This window comes from Macaca thibetana, chromosome 18, assembly GCF_024542745.1.
Source record: "Macaca thibetana thibetana isolate TM-01 chromosome 18, ASM2454274v1, whole genome shotgun sequence".
Taxonomy (NCBI): Eukaryota; Metazoa; Chordata; class Mammalia; order Primates; family Cercopithecidae; genus Macaca; species Macaca thibetana.
The window spans coordinates 60,848,065-60,860,596 of NC_065595.1; the positions used below are offsets into that span (position 1 = coordinate 60,848,065).

The 12,532-nt window shown below is 38.8% G+C and overlaps 1 pseudogene; it reads right to left on the reverse strand.

The window, feature by feature from the left end:
- Positions 1 to 871: 871 nt before the first annotated feature.
- LOC126941072 (outer mitochondrial transmembrane helix translocase-like) lies at positions 872 to 2,744 on the reverse strand (annotated as a pseudogene).
- Positions 2,745 to 12,532: the final 9,788 nt, after the last annotated feature.

Consider the following 12,532-nt stretch of genomic DNA (forward strand, 5'->3'; position numbering starts at 1 on the left):
ATAGACAAACCTGCACAACTGATAATCAGCCAGAATTTTGTTAAAACAATACAACTGGAAGTAGTTTGCTCTATGACATTTTTATGCCCTGTTGCCTTGCTGTGGATTACTGAGAACATAAATCCATTCTTTTGAAAGACCTTTTAATCCACTTTCATGTAAATCAATTTAAACAAAAAAAAAATAAAGTTTTTACTCAGTATACTTACAGAAAGAGGTGAAATCAGTGTTGAGCACATGACCGTCTAACAACCATTCAATACTGATCACTGACCTAGTATTTTTATTTGATTATCCTGACAAACCTAATAATTGAGCCCATGTATATATGCAAGATGTATATATGCAAGGTGGAGGATTCAATTAATCAACTGCAGAAAGAAAAACACTCAACTTAAAAAAGGTTGAAACAAATCACAAATGGAAATGGCTGAATCACTGTACCTTTTCGACACAACCTTAAATCTTAGTTTTACTATGTATTATTTGGTACTTCTGGATTTAGTAGTTGGGTAAAAAAAAATTTTTATATTCAAACATATCTACAGAATGTCAGTATAAAATGTGTGGATACATACATCTAATACACACACACATATGTGCACACACACAAACACATACTCACAAGTCTAGGAAACAGTGCCTAACCACATCCCCATTTCTCACTAATGACCCAATGAATCATTTATGACTTTAAGACCAGCTTAGATTCTATAAGGCTGTATGACATACGGCTAAAGAGCTCAAACACAAGCACCCACGTTCAGACTGGATTTAATTGTTCCTCCTCATGATTTCTGACAAACAGTAATGCCACTTATATAACAACTGCATCTCAACAACTTAGAATTCAGAGTATAAAACCATAAACACTGAGCTCCCTCATTGTTTGGAGAGCACTCTTTCCATTCTGCTTCCACTAACTGATAAGAGGACACAAAACACTAGATCACTGAACTGTACAAATGATCTTTGCTCTTAATCTAAACAAATGTGTGTTAAAACATTCTGAAATCCTGCATGCTTTGATTTCTTTATCTTTTCAATTGCCCGATACAGGTTCTCTGTTGAACAGGCTGAGTTTCATCTTCATCTTTCTTCTGATATAGGATTAACATTCTCTGACGCAGAGGAGGGCAGCATCTCAATGCATCACGTTTAGGTCCCTTCCTGAAAACCCATCAGTTTCCGGGGAAACTTCTAGCAGGTCTACATGCCTACCCACATTTTCAGTTTTCAAGATGAGTTTCAGGATTGCTTCTCTCTGTTTTAAAGCAGGCTGGTTGATATGAAATCTTGTAGGGATTCTTCTTATTATAGCTGAGACAAGGTCCTGAGGATGAATGGTAGCTCCCATTACTTTGACCTGGCAGCTGTGATCAGTATCCAATCCATCCCAGAGATTCATAAACTGAACTTTCATCAAAGCTGTAGCTTCATGGTCAGAACTTGAACAGTTTCGTAGAAAGGAGTCTATTTCATCTATAGTGATGATGGACAGTTGTAGCTTTATGGCAGGAGAGAAAACAGCAGCAGTCAATTTTTGAGATTATCCATATCACTTACTGGTCAGTGTCGAAGGCTCAAGGTTAATAAATCGACAGCCTGCTTCTTGGCTGTGGCCTTGGCAATCAACGTTTTACCACAGCCTAGGGAGGCCCATAGAGAATAACACCTTCTGGAGGCTGCAGAAGCCTGGAATTATCAAACAAATGTTTCTTTTTGATAGGTAAGATGACTGTGTCTTTCAGATCCGTAATGACATCATCTAAACCTGCTATATCACTTCCAAGTAACATGCATATTAAGAGGGTCTACTAGGCTGGGCTCGGTGGCTCACGCCTGTAATCCCAGCACTTTGGGAGGCTGAGGCAGGCAGATCATGAGGTAAAGAGATCAAGACCATCCTGGCCAACATGGTGAAACTCCATCTCTACTAAAATTAACAAAAATTAGCTGGGTGTGGTGGCGCACATCTGTAATCCCAGCTACTCAGGAGGCTGAGGCAGGAGAATTGCTTGAACTCAGGAGGCGGAGGTTGCAGTGAGCCGAGATGGTGCCATTGCACTCCAGACATTGCACTGGTGACAGAGTAAGACTCCATCTCAAAAAAAAAAAAAAAAAAAAAAAAGGTCTATTAGATAAGCAGCAACACTCATTTCATATTCTGAGAGCTTCACATTTTTCACACCAATTAGCTTCATTAGTTTTTCTGCCTGTTTCTGAGCTTCTGGTTTTTGCTTTCTGATTGGATCAACTGCATCTACCATCCATTTGATACTAAAGTATGTTACTGAACCAAATATTGTCAAACAGAAAATTAAACCAACAACTGCATTCCGACTCAAAGGACGAGAAAAGGCATCAGCATGTACCATCTTGATTGTTAACCCAGGAGCAGAAACAAGAGGAGCAAGTGCCCTCAGTTGGCCTCGTGCAGGAGATAAATACAGGAGATGTTTCAAAACAGGCATGCAATGCATAATAATCACATCGGGGTAAATATCCATCACCTCAGGTATTGATCTTTTGTGTTACAGATGATCCAGCTGTACTATTTTAGTTATTTTAAAATGTACAATCAAATTATTTTTGACTATAGTCACACAGCTGTGCTAGCAAATACCAGATCCTATTCATTCTAACAATGTTTTTGTGCCCATTAACCATCGTTATTTCCCCCACATTCCCTTACTACCCTTCCCAGTCTCTGTTAACCATCCTTTTACTCTTATCTCCATGAGTTCAACTATTTTCATTTTTACCTCCCACAAGTCAGTGAGGATGTGTAAAGTTTGTCCTTTGTCTAGCTTAGTTCACTTAACATAATGACCTCCAGTTCCATCCATTTTGTTGCAAAAACAGAATCTCATTCTTCTTTATGGCTGATTAGTACTCCATTGTGTATATGAACCACGTTTTCTTTATTCATTCATCTGTTGATGAACACTTCCACTGCTTCCAAATTTTGGCTATTGTGACCAGTGCTACAACAAACATGAGAGTGCAGGTATTCTTCGATACGTCGATTTCTTTTATTGTGGGTGTATACCCCGCAGTGGGATTGCTGGATAGTACGGTAGCTCTACTTTTAGTTTTTTGAGGAACCTTCACACTGTTCTCCAGAGTAGTTGTACTAATTTATATTCCCGCTAACAATATACGAAGCTTTCCTTTTCTCTCCATCCTTGTCAGCATTTGTTATTGCCAGACATTAGATAAGTCATTCTACCTGAGGTGAGATTAAATCTCATTGCAGTTTTGATTTGCATTTCTCTGATGAGCAATGACGTCGAGCACCTTTTCATATACCTGTTGGCCATTCATATGTCTTCTTTTGAGAAATGTCTATTCAGATTTTTTGCCTATTTTTTTAAAAAGGGATTATTAGTTTTTGTTTTTGTTTTCCTACAGAGTTGTTTGAGCTCCTCATATATTCTGGTGATTAATCTCTTGTCAGATGGATAGTTTGCAAATATTTTTTCCTGTTCTGTGGCTTTTATCTTTGTTAATTATTTTTTTTGCTGTGCAGAAGCTTTGGAACTTGGTATGATCCCATTTGTCAATTTTTGTTTTGGGTTGCCTGTGCTTGTGAAGTGTTTATTAATTAAGAAATCTTTCCCAGTTCAATGTTCTGGGGAGATTCCCTAATGTTTTCATGTAGTATTTACATCATTTGAGATCTTAGATTTCAGTCTTTAATCCATTTTGATTTGATTTTTGTATCTGTTTGGAGACAGGAGTCTAGTTTTGTTCTTTTGCATATAGATGTCCAGTTTGCCCAGCATCATTTATTGGAGAGATTGTCCTTTCTACAATGTATGTTCATGGCTACTTTGTCAGAAATGAGTTCACTGTAGATGTATGGATTTATCTTTGGATTCTCTCTTCAGGTTCATTGATCTATGTGTATGTTTTATGCCAGTACCATGCCTTTTTGGTTACTTTAGCTGTGTAGTGTAATTTAAAGTCAGGTAAGTAAGTGATTCCTACAGTTTTTTTTTTTGTTTGTTTTTTGGCTTAGTATAGCTTTGGCTATTCTGGGTGTTTTGATTTTAGATTGTTTTTCTATTTCTGTGAATAATGTCATTGGTATTTTGATAGGGATTGCATTAAATCTGTAGATTGCTTTGAGTAGTATGGACATTTTAGTAATCTTGATTTTCCAATTCATGAACATAGATTGGTCCAATTTTGTTTTCTGTTATAATAAGGCAGCACTGAGTTCAGTGCCTCACAAATGCTGTGATCTCCTTCTCCACAGAACACAAAAATGTTCTCTGCACCATGCCACTGCCGCTGGGGGAGGGAGGAGGTGTGATGTCAGCAATTCAAGGTGGTTTTTCCTACCTCTTCAATGCGTCTTTTAGTAATATGAAGTTAAAACCAGGTACTCACCTGATTTTTGGTTCTTATAAAGGTGCTATTTTGTATAGTTAGTTGTTAAATTGGTGTCCTTGAAGCAGGGACAATTGGTGGAGCCTTCTATTCCGCCATCTTGTTCTGCCCCAAGTCCTCATATATCGTCTTTTATGAAGCAGCCATTCAAATATTTTGTGCAGAACTCAAACCATGTAACCCTGAGTCTGTGGTTTGTCTTTATAAGGTTTGGCTTGATTTGCCTTTTAAGTGGAGTCCTTTGTATTCTTCCAAGGTGGAGGTAAATTTCTATCAGGAGTGGCATGGAACCAAGATAAATCTGTATTTCTGTCAGTCAAGTAGAAATTTATCAAATTTTACTGACGCTAATAATATGTAAGAACTTTACATTATAATGGTATCTGGGGAAGATTAGACGCTCCTTTTGTAATGCTATGTTTGACTAATATGACCAGTGCAAAAAATATACTTGTTGATATTCCTTCATCATTATATTCTGTTCTTAAACTCTTGTGCATTTTCTATATGAGATCATGTGAACCAGAAGCAACATAATTAACTGGAGGAAATATCAACATAAAATAGAACTAAGATTGCAAGGACAAAGGAATACATGGTTCAAATCCTGTCCCTTCCTCTATCTCTCCTGTAGCTCTTTCTCCTTTTTTTCCCTTTCCCTCCATCCCTCTTCCTCCTTCTCTCCCTCCACCCTTGTCCGTGTGTGGTTGAGGAAACTTTAATGGAGCAATTGCAGTTTACTTATTGACCTCCTCACTTTTCTCATTTGTGAATAGCATGAATTATTTTTTTGATAGTTCTACATCCAAAGAGTATTTTTCAGTGGTAAGGCCATTTCCTATGTGTGATAAAACTGAAAAATGACCCTGTACAAAGCACTATATTGGCCATCCTATTTCCGAGAAGGCACAGAAGCAAGTTCACGTACTTTCCTGGGAATGTTAAAATGTCAGCTAGGAGTGCTTTCTAAACTATTTATGCTTACCCAGGTGTATGTATACTACACACAGCTGAAAAGGGATACATGCATTGTTTTCGGTTTGAAAATTATAACTTTTTTTTTTGCTAAGGGGAAATATATTCTTTAAGAAGAAACTATCAGATACTTCTCATCCAGGCTATTCTTTAGGTCATGAGGGCTCAGTTGTGATAAAAGGTGAAGTTAGAATTAGCAAATGGAGAACTAGCTTCCATTATACCACTTCCTGGCCAAATCACGGCCTGACCATGGGACTGCCCCATGTGTGAACCTATGTTGCCTTCACTGAGATTGGGGGCTTTGAGAACCACTGGCGTATTTGGAAACTTTATGCAGCAATTAACCGGTCTAAAAATTACACAGATGAAATCTATCTCAAGAGAAATATATTCTTAACTATCCTACTCTCTTTCTCCTCTATAATAAATGTTATAGAGGTTTGTCCCATGTTTGTTTCACTTTATATGCAAAACAAAAATTTTCAAGGGTAAACAAGTTAAAGTATTTGCCTTTTAGCTAAAAAAAATGAGATGTTAGCTTCAGAATAGTCCTCCACTTATAGGCTGATTTATAACATTTACATTGGAGGATATGGAAAGGATATAATGAAAACACAGAAACTTCTGTGGCATTTTCAATTTTCACTTTTTTATCAAGAAAAAATTGAGCTCTTTTTGAAATAAACTGTATACAACCTGATTTTAAAAAATTGTTTTGGATGTTGCTTACATGCAAATGATTGTATAATAAATAATAAGAAAAATTTGAATTTCAATTATCTTGTGAAAATAGAACTACAAAATATTTTAGGTTGAGTATAACTAAAGGAAGTGTTTAGAAGATTTTTTTTTAAAAGGCAAAGACATAAAAACAGTATTTATCACCATCAGTACTCAATCACTAAAGTTCTTAAGGTTGTTATTGGGGGCTGTATTTACATTTATATAAGTAATAGAGAAAATTCATCAGCTTGGTTACAAAAACAGTTTACCATACACTGAAAGGCAATAATTAAGATAATCAAAAGTCACATTTTCTCATATAAGTTAGCCAACCAGTACCAAGAATGGTTTAATCTCTAAGAAGTTCAAGTCTAGGCACTGGAATCATAGAACAATTCACACTTAATAAAAAAAAAAAAAAAATTTTTTTTATTGACAAACTTATTTTGAATTTTCTCCTAAGAACCCAAGATATTTTCTTCTAAGAACCCAAGATGTATTTTCCTTTAGAGAAAATGATCTGAGGCATGCTAGAGGGTATGTATTGACAGCTGTCCTAAACTATTTTCCTATTAAATCTCTATGGGTTAAAATAAAGCAACACTCTGTCAGGTGTTATAATGTTGAAGTATGAGCTCATTTCCCTGTAAACTGCATCTCTTAGACTGTCAGGGGGTTTCTGGCTTTTCAGTTAGGAAGAGGAACCCATTTTCTCCATCTTACTCAGGATGTCCTCACGTATCTGAGTTTATGGATTCCTTCACCTTTGGCTCTTGGTTCCAGGCTCTGATCAATGTGTTTTGATCTCAACTGGAAATCAAAATGTGGAAAGAACAATGAATGGCTCTTCTCTCTCTCATACCAAGAATTGGAGTTAGAGAACACAGATTGCATCTTGAGAAATAATCACTTCAAGTGTTAGCCATTCCTAGATTTCTACCAGATATTAACCATCTAGAAAATTAATGCTATTTGTTGTTTTATCTAGATTTTGATTTTTTAAATGCACCTTAAAAAGGTAAAATAGTACTATTTATGGGCAAGAAATATCTGGGGTTTGAGAATTCTCTACTGTGCCAGTCAAATGCTTGTTTGACCCAAGTCCATTTTCCTACAGTCTTAGTCTATTTGTGCTACTACTACAAAATACTACAGAATGGGTAATTTAGAGAATACAGAAATTTATTTCTCACAGTTCTGGAGGCTGAGAAGTCCAAGATTTCGGCACCAACTGGTTGGTTGTCTGGTAAGCGTCTGCTCTCTGCTTCTAGGATGGCACCTGTTGCTGTGTCCTCTGATGGTAAACTGTGGGGCAGAAAGTCAAACGGACTGAAGAGTGTCTGAGGCCTCTTTTGTAAGAGACTTAATCCCATTTATAATGCAGGAACCTTCATGGCCCAATCACTTCTTAAAGGCCTCGCCTCTTAATACTATCATATTGGCAACACCTGAATTTTAGATGGGACACATGGAAACCATAGCACCTACCTTTTCCTGCTTTGCTCTCTAAATTAGGGAACCTCATTTCTCTGGCTGTCTTGCACTCTAGCTTCCAGACAGGTTTGCTTAATGGGAGTTACCGGTGGTAGACTGGAAGACAAGAATGATGGGAGAAGCCAGGATATTCTACCCCTAATCAGATGCCTCTTGTAGCATCTCTGGTTGTGAATTGTCTTCCCGGTAGCTCCAAGCCTAACTGAGTTCCTATCCCACCTTGGTCCCACCAGTGCATATTCCAGTGTTCTGGCTCCTGCCAGAGAGCCTGACATCTGACCTCTAATAACAAAATCTTCCATTGTCCCTCTAACATGAGGGTTGGTGGTAGCTTCCAACTGTTGTCGATCTCTGTGTTGATTTGCTGTCTCTTTTTAACCTCTTAGACCTCTGATCACCTGAAAAACCAATTTGCTTTTAATTATATCCTTGTGTTTGAAAAACCTGAAGTGGTTCTTTTATTTCCCAGCTGAGCCTTCCTGATATCTTAGCAAACAAACAAACCAATAGAAAAGAGGGAGGAGCATCCTGATTCTGTTATGGTGGTGTAAGCCCACTCCAGCTGTCTCACCTGCCATTGACAACTAGAAACTCAAAACAGAATAAACAGCAACATGAGGACTCCAAGAACTAAATGAAAGCACAGGATTTTGGAGGTGAATCACAACTTGGAGAAGTCAAATGCTTGGAAGTGGGGTTTACTATTTATTTTTTTCCTCTCACAGTCTTACCCTGAGGGCAGGCCTCAGCCATGGAGTTGCACATCGGCACATGCAGCTGAAACTGATATAAATTTAACTTTTTAAAAATTTTTGGCCAGAGAAACCAGAGAAGGGAGCTTCAGTGGGTCAGAGAATTTGGGGAGAAATTCTACAGTGAAGAAAGACAGGAAAGGGTTCTCCTAATTCTGTGTATTAACCTGAACTAATTTTAGATTAAACCCTGAGATATGTACGCATGAGGCACAATCAAAGATGTATAGCCAAGGCTTGGGGAACTTAAATGAAATTTGAACCACCAGCACAAGTCTCCTGAATAGCATATGGATGGAACAGAGCCCAACCAATGTTGTAGAGACTTAAGGAAGTCAATGGAAATTAAAACTACCCTTACAGAAGGAAACAGACTATAATGTATAAACCTAAACAGGTTGAATGCCTTCTAAAATACAGGCTGGGAACAGTGGCTCACGCCTGTAATCCCAGCACTTTGGGGGGCTGAGGGGAGTGGATCACCTGAGGTCAGGAGTTCGAGACCAACCTGGCCAACATGGTGAAACCCCGGCTCTACTAAAAATACAAAAATTAGCCGAGTGTAGTTGTGGGCACCTGTAATCCCAGCTACTTGGGAGGCTGAGACAGGAGAATCGCTTGAACCTGGGAGGTGGAGGTTGCAGTGAACTGAGATTGCACCGCTGTACTCCAGCCTGGGTGACAGAATGAGACTCCATTTCCAAAAAAACAAACAAAAAATACAAACTTCAGCATTCTCTAGAAGTTTACAACAGGACTCAGTCTGTGCAGTATAATGCTCACATTGTTTTAAAAAACAACTCAAAATTACTCAAAATTCAAAGAATCAGAAAAATGTGACCAATTCCCAAGGGAAAGCAAGACAACACACACACATACACACATACACACATACTCCAACCATGAAATGACCCAATGTGTCAACTATCAGATAATGATTTTAAAGCGGCTGTTATAACTACAGGAAATCACACTTGGTATTATAGCTGTTGTGCTTTTAATGATACTTATAAGGATAATAATTTGGACTGGATTGCTTCTTTTTTATTGCGGTAAGTACACATGTAAAATTTATCATTTTCACTTTTTTAAAGTGTAAGTTCTGTGGCATTCACACTGTTGTGCAACCACCACCAGTACTCATCTCCAGAAGTCTTTTCATCATCCCAAGCTGAAACGCTGTACCCATTAAACAATAACTCATCATTCAATCCCCTAGCTTATAAACTTGCAGAAGCCAGGCAGAGGCACTGAACTGTCAGAGGGAAGGTGAACATAACAACCATAGTAGGCAGCAAGACTGGAATGATGAAAACGGTGCCTGGAATCACAGAGAGCTATGATGATCGCTAATGGATCATGGGACTCTGACCAGTGAGATAGATGAGAAGCTCAACTAGGAGGTCACTCTATTTTATTATTTAAAAAAAAACACAGTTGGCAAGTAGAAGTTTAGTGTCTGTTCTTGCAGTGAAAAATCATGGTCTTTAATTCAGTTTTCAAATCCAAATTAGTTAACAAATCCAGAGCCCTGTGATTGGAGGTGAGCCTGGTATTCTTCTTTTTGAAGAAGGATCCTGTGATGCCATTAGAAGTATCGGAGATGACTACTCCACTGATCCTTCCTTAAACAGACCTGATGCCATTTTCCAGGATAACTTTGCAGAGAGGAATCAGAATTGTTAGTTGTGAGGTCTGAATTAACATGAATACTAGGGAACCCAAAACATTATCATGGTCTCCCTAAGACTGAGCCCTTGACTCAAGTTTATTTCATGCCATACCCATTCAGTCACAAGGCCCATTTTGTGGTTATTTCTGGAGTTTCTGCATGTGTAATTGGGACAGATAAAACTAGCAGCTGGCAGAATTTCTGACTTGTGTATGTCTGTCTATGGAGTAACAGCTATTACAATAGAAGGAATTAGTTGAAGTTCTTGAAAATGTCCTCCCACATCCTGGCCAAGATGGTTAACCGGAAGCAATACTGGGAAGGGCTGTAGAGACCAGCACTAACACGAAAGACCTGCAGGATGCAGAACTGGTGGTTCCCATCAAAGCCTCACTCCATTCACCATGCTTGAAACACTGCCTAACGAGAAAGCCCAGTTGTGTCTGCCTATGACAACAGCTGTCTTGAGACACCAATAAACACAACCTGTAAGTCTGGAGGAGTTAACTCCTTGTGGGGCATGGGAAGTGGATGAGGAGAGTGCTGGCAGAAAAATACTCCTTCTTTCTTCCTCATGGTGGTCTATTCCAAGATGGAGTCATTCAAACAGCCTATTGCAGAGGCCTCATGAGACTGAGCAATTGACTGCATTTATTATGAGGCTGTGGTCAGCTTTGTAAAACACCATGTTGAGTCTTGTCTCATTCTTCTCTAGCTCACTGCCCTATCTCACTTCTGCTTATCTGAGACTGCACACCCCCCAAGAAAATATCAGCACAGAAGCTTTCCTCTTAGGCTCTGTTTTCAATGGGACCAGAGAAAAGATAGAAAGGATCCAACTTCTGATGCTGTTTGTTTGTTGGTTTGACTTTATTAAACAATCCCGAGCCCTCCACAGTCAATATGTTTTCATAACATTTTACAAATAGACTATTTCCATCCCATTTCTGAACCAAAGGGAGATTATCATAGTTAGAAATGGAACTATAAGCACTAGATGTTCAAATCTTTTCCTCCATTGCTATAGAAAAGCAGGCCGGACCTGGTATCTCACGCCTGTAATGCCAGCACTTTGGGAGGCTGAGGCGGGCGGATCACCTGAGATCAGGAATTCAAGACCAGCCTGGACAACATGTCGAAACCCTGTCTCTACTAAAAATACAAAAATTAGCTGGGAGTAGAGGCAGATGCCTGTAATCCCAGCTATCCCAGATACTTGGGAGGCTGAGGCAGGAGGATTGCTTGAACCTGGGAGGGGGAGGTTTCATTGAGCCGAGATCTCATTGCACTCCAGCTGGGGCAATGCAGCAAGACTCCATCTCAAAAGAAAAAATAAAAGCAAGCAAACAAGAGCCTCTTGTCTCTCTAGCTGTACTGAGTCTTTTTTAGGATTTTAGGAAATATTTCCAGAAAGGATGAATCTTGTGGAATGGTAGAGGCAGCTCGGTGAAATAGGACTAGGAACAACAGAAGTAAAAGCTCAGGTACAAGAAATAATTGAGTGTGTTGGAAGAACATCTACATCTCAGCATAACTTGAACAAAAAGTTCAGGTGGGACATGGCAGGAAATGAACCCAGGGCCAGGTAAATGCCTGGTGATAGAAGTCCACAAGGCCAGTGTAAGGAATATGAATTTTATTCGGCATGTTTCATGAACCACCTGCCTCAGAATCACCTAGAATACTTGTTAAAAATACATTTAATGCACTTTCTCGGACACTAAGCCAGATGTACTAAATCACAATCTCTTAAGAGAGGGCCTGGGAATCTATGTTTTGAATACCTCAAGATGTTTCTTAGCACACTAATGTTTGGGAACACCTGGTAGTGCCTTGAAAAGTTTTTGTTAGTACTGTTGCACAGTTAGATTCTGTCTAGACCATTCTGGCATCAGTGAGAAGGACAGGTCCAAAAAGGGAGACCCAGATTAGAAACAGAGAGACCTTTCATTCATTTGTTCAACGTATACTTTAAACACTTCCTATATGCTTGCTAAAAGCATGTAGGAATGAAGGAACAGATGAAATCTATCTTAATCTGCTTGCTATCTCATGAGGGAGATAAACAACAAACAAACAAACAACATGCAAACAAGATCATTCCAGATATGACAAATGTGATAAAGAAAATAAGTAGAATAGTGTGAGAGAGAATAGCTGTGTATCTGTGTGTGCTAGAGGGGGATTTATATAGGGTGCTCGGGGAAGGCCTCTTGAGGAGCTGACATTTACTCACATTTGAAGAGGGAGAAACCAGCCACGTGAGAAACCTGGGGAAAGGATTAGTTCTCCAGGCAGAGTGAACAGCTGGTGTAAAGGCTCAGAAATAAGATCAATATCTCCAAGATACCCTCCTTAGAGGGTAAGGAGGGTAGAAGATAGCAGAGAAAGGTATGGTTGTTAAAGTAGAAGAGTAAGGTCATGCAGGGGGATATTAGGCCATAATAGAACATTTGCATATTATTGTAAGTGTTATTTATTAGTACAGGAAAGAAGTGCAATGCAAAGATAGTTC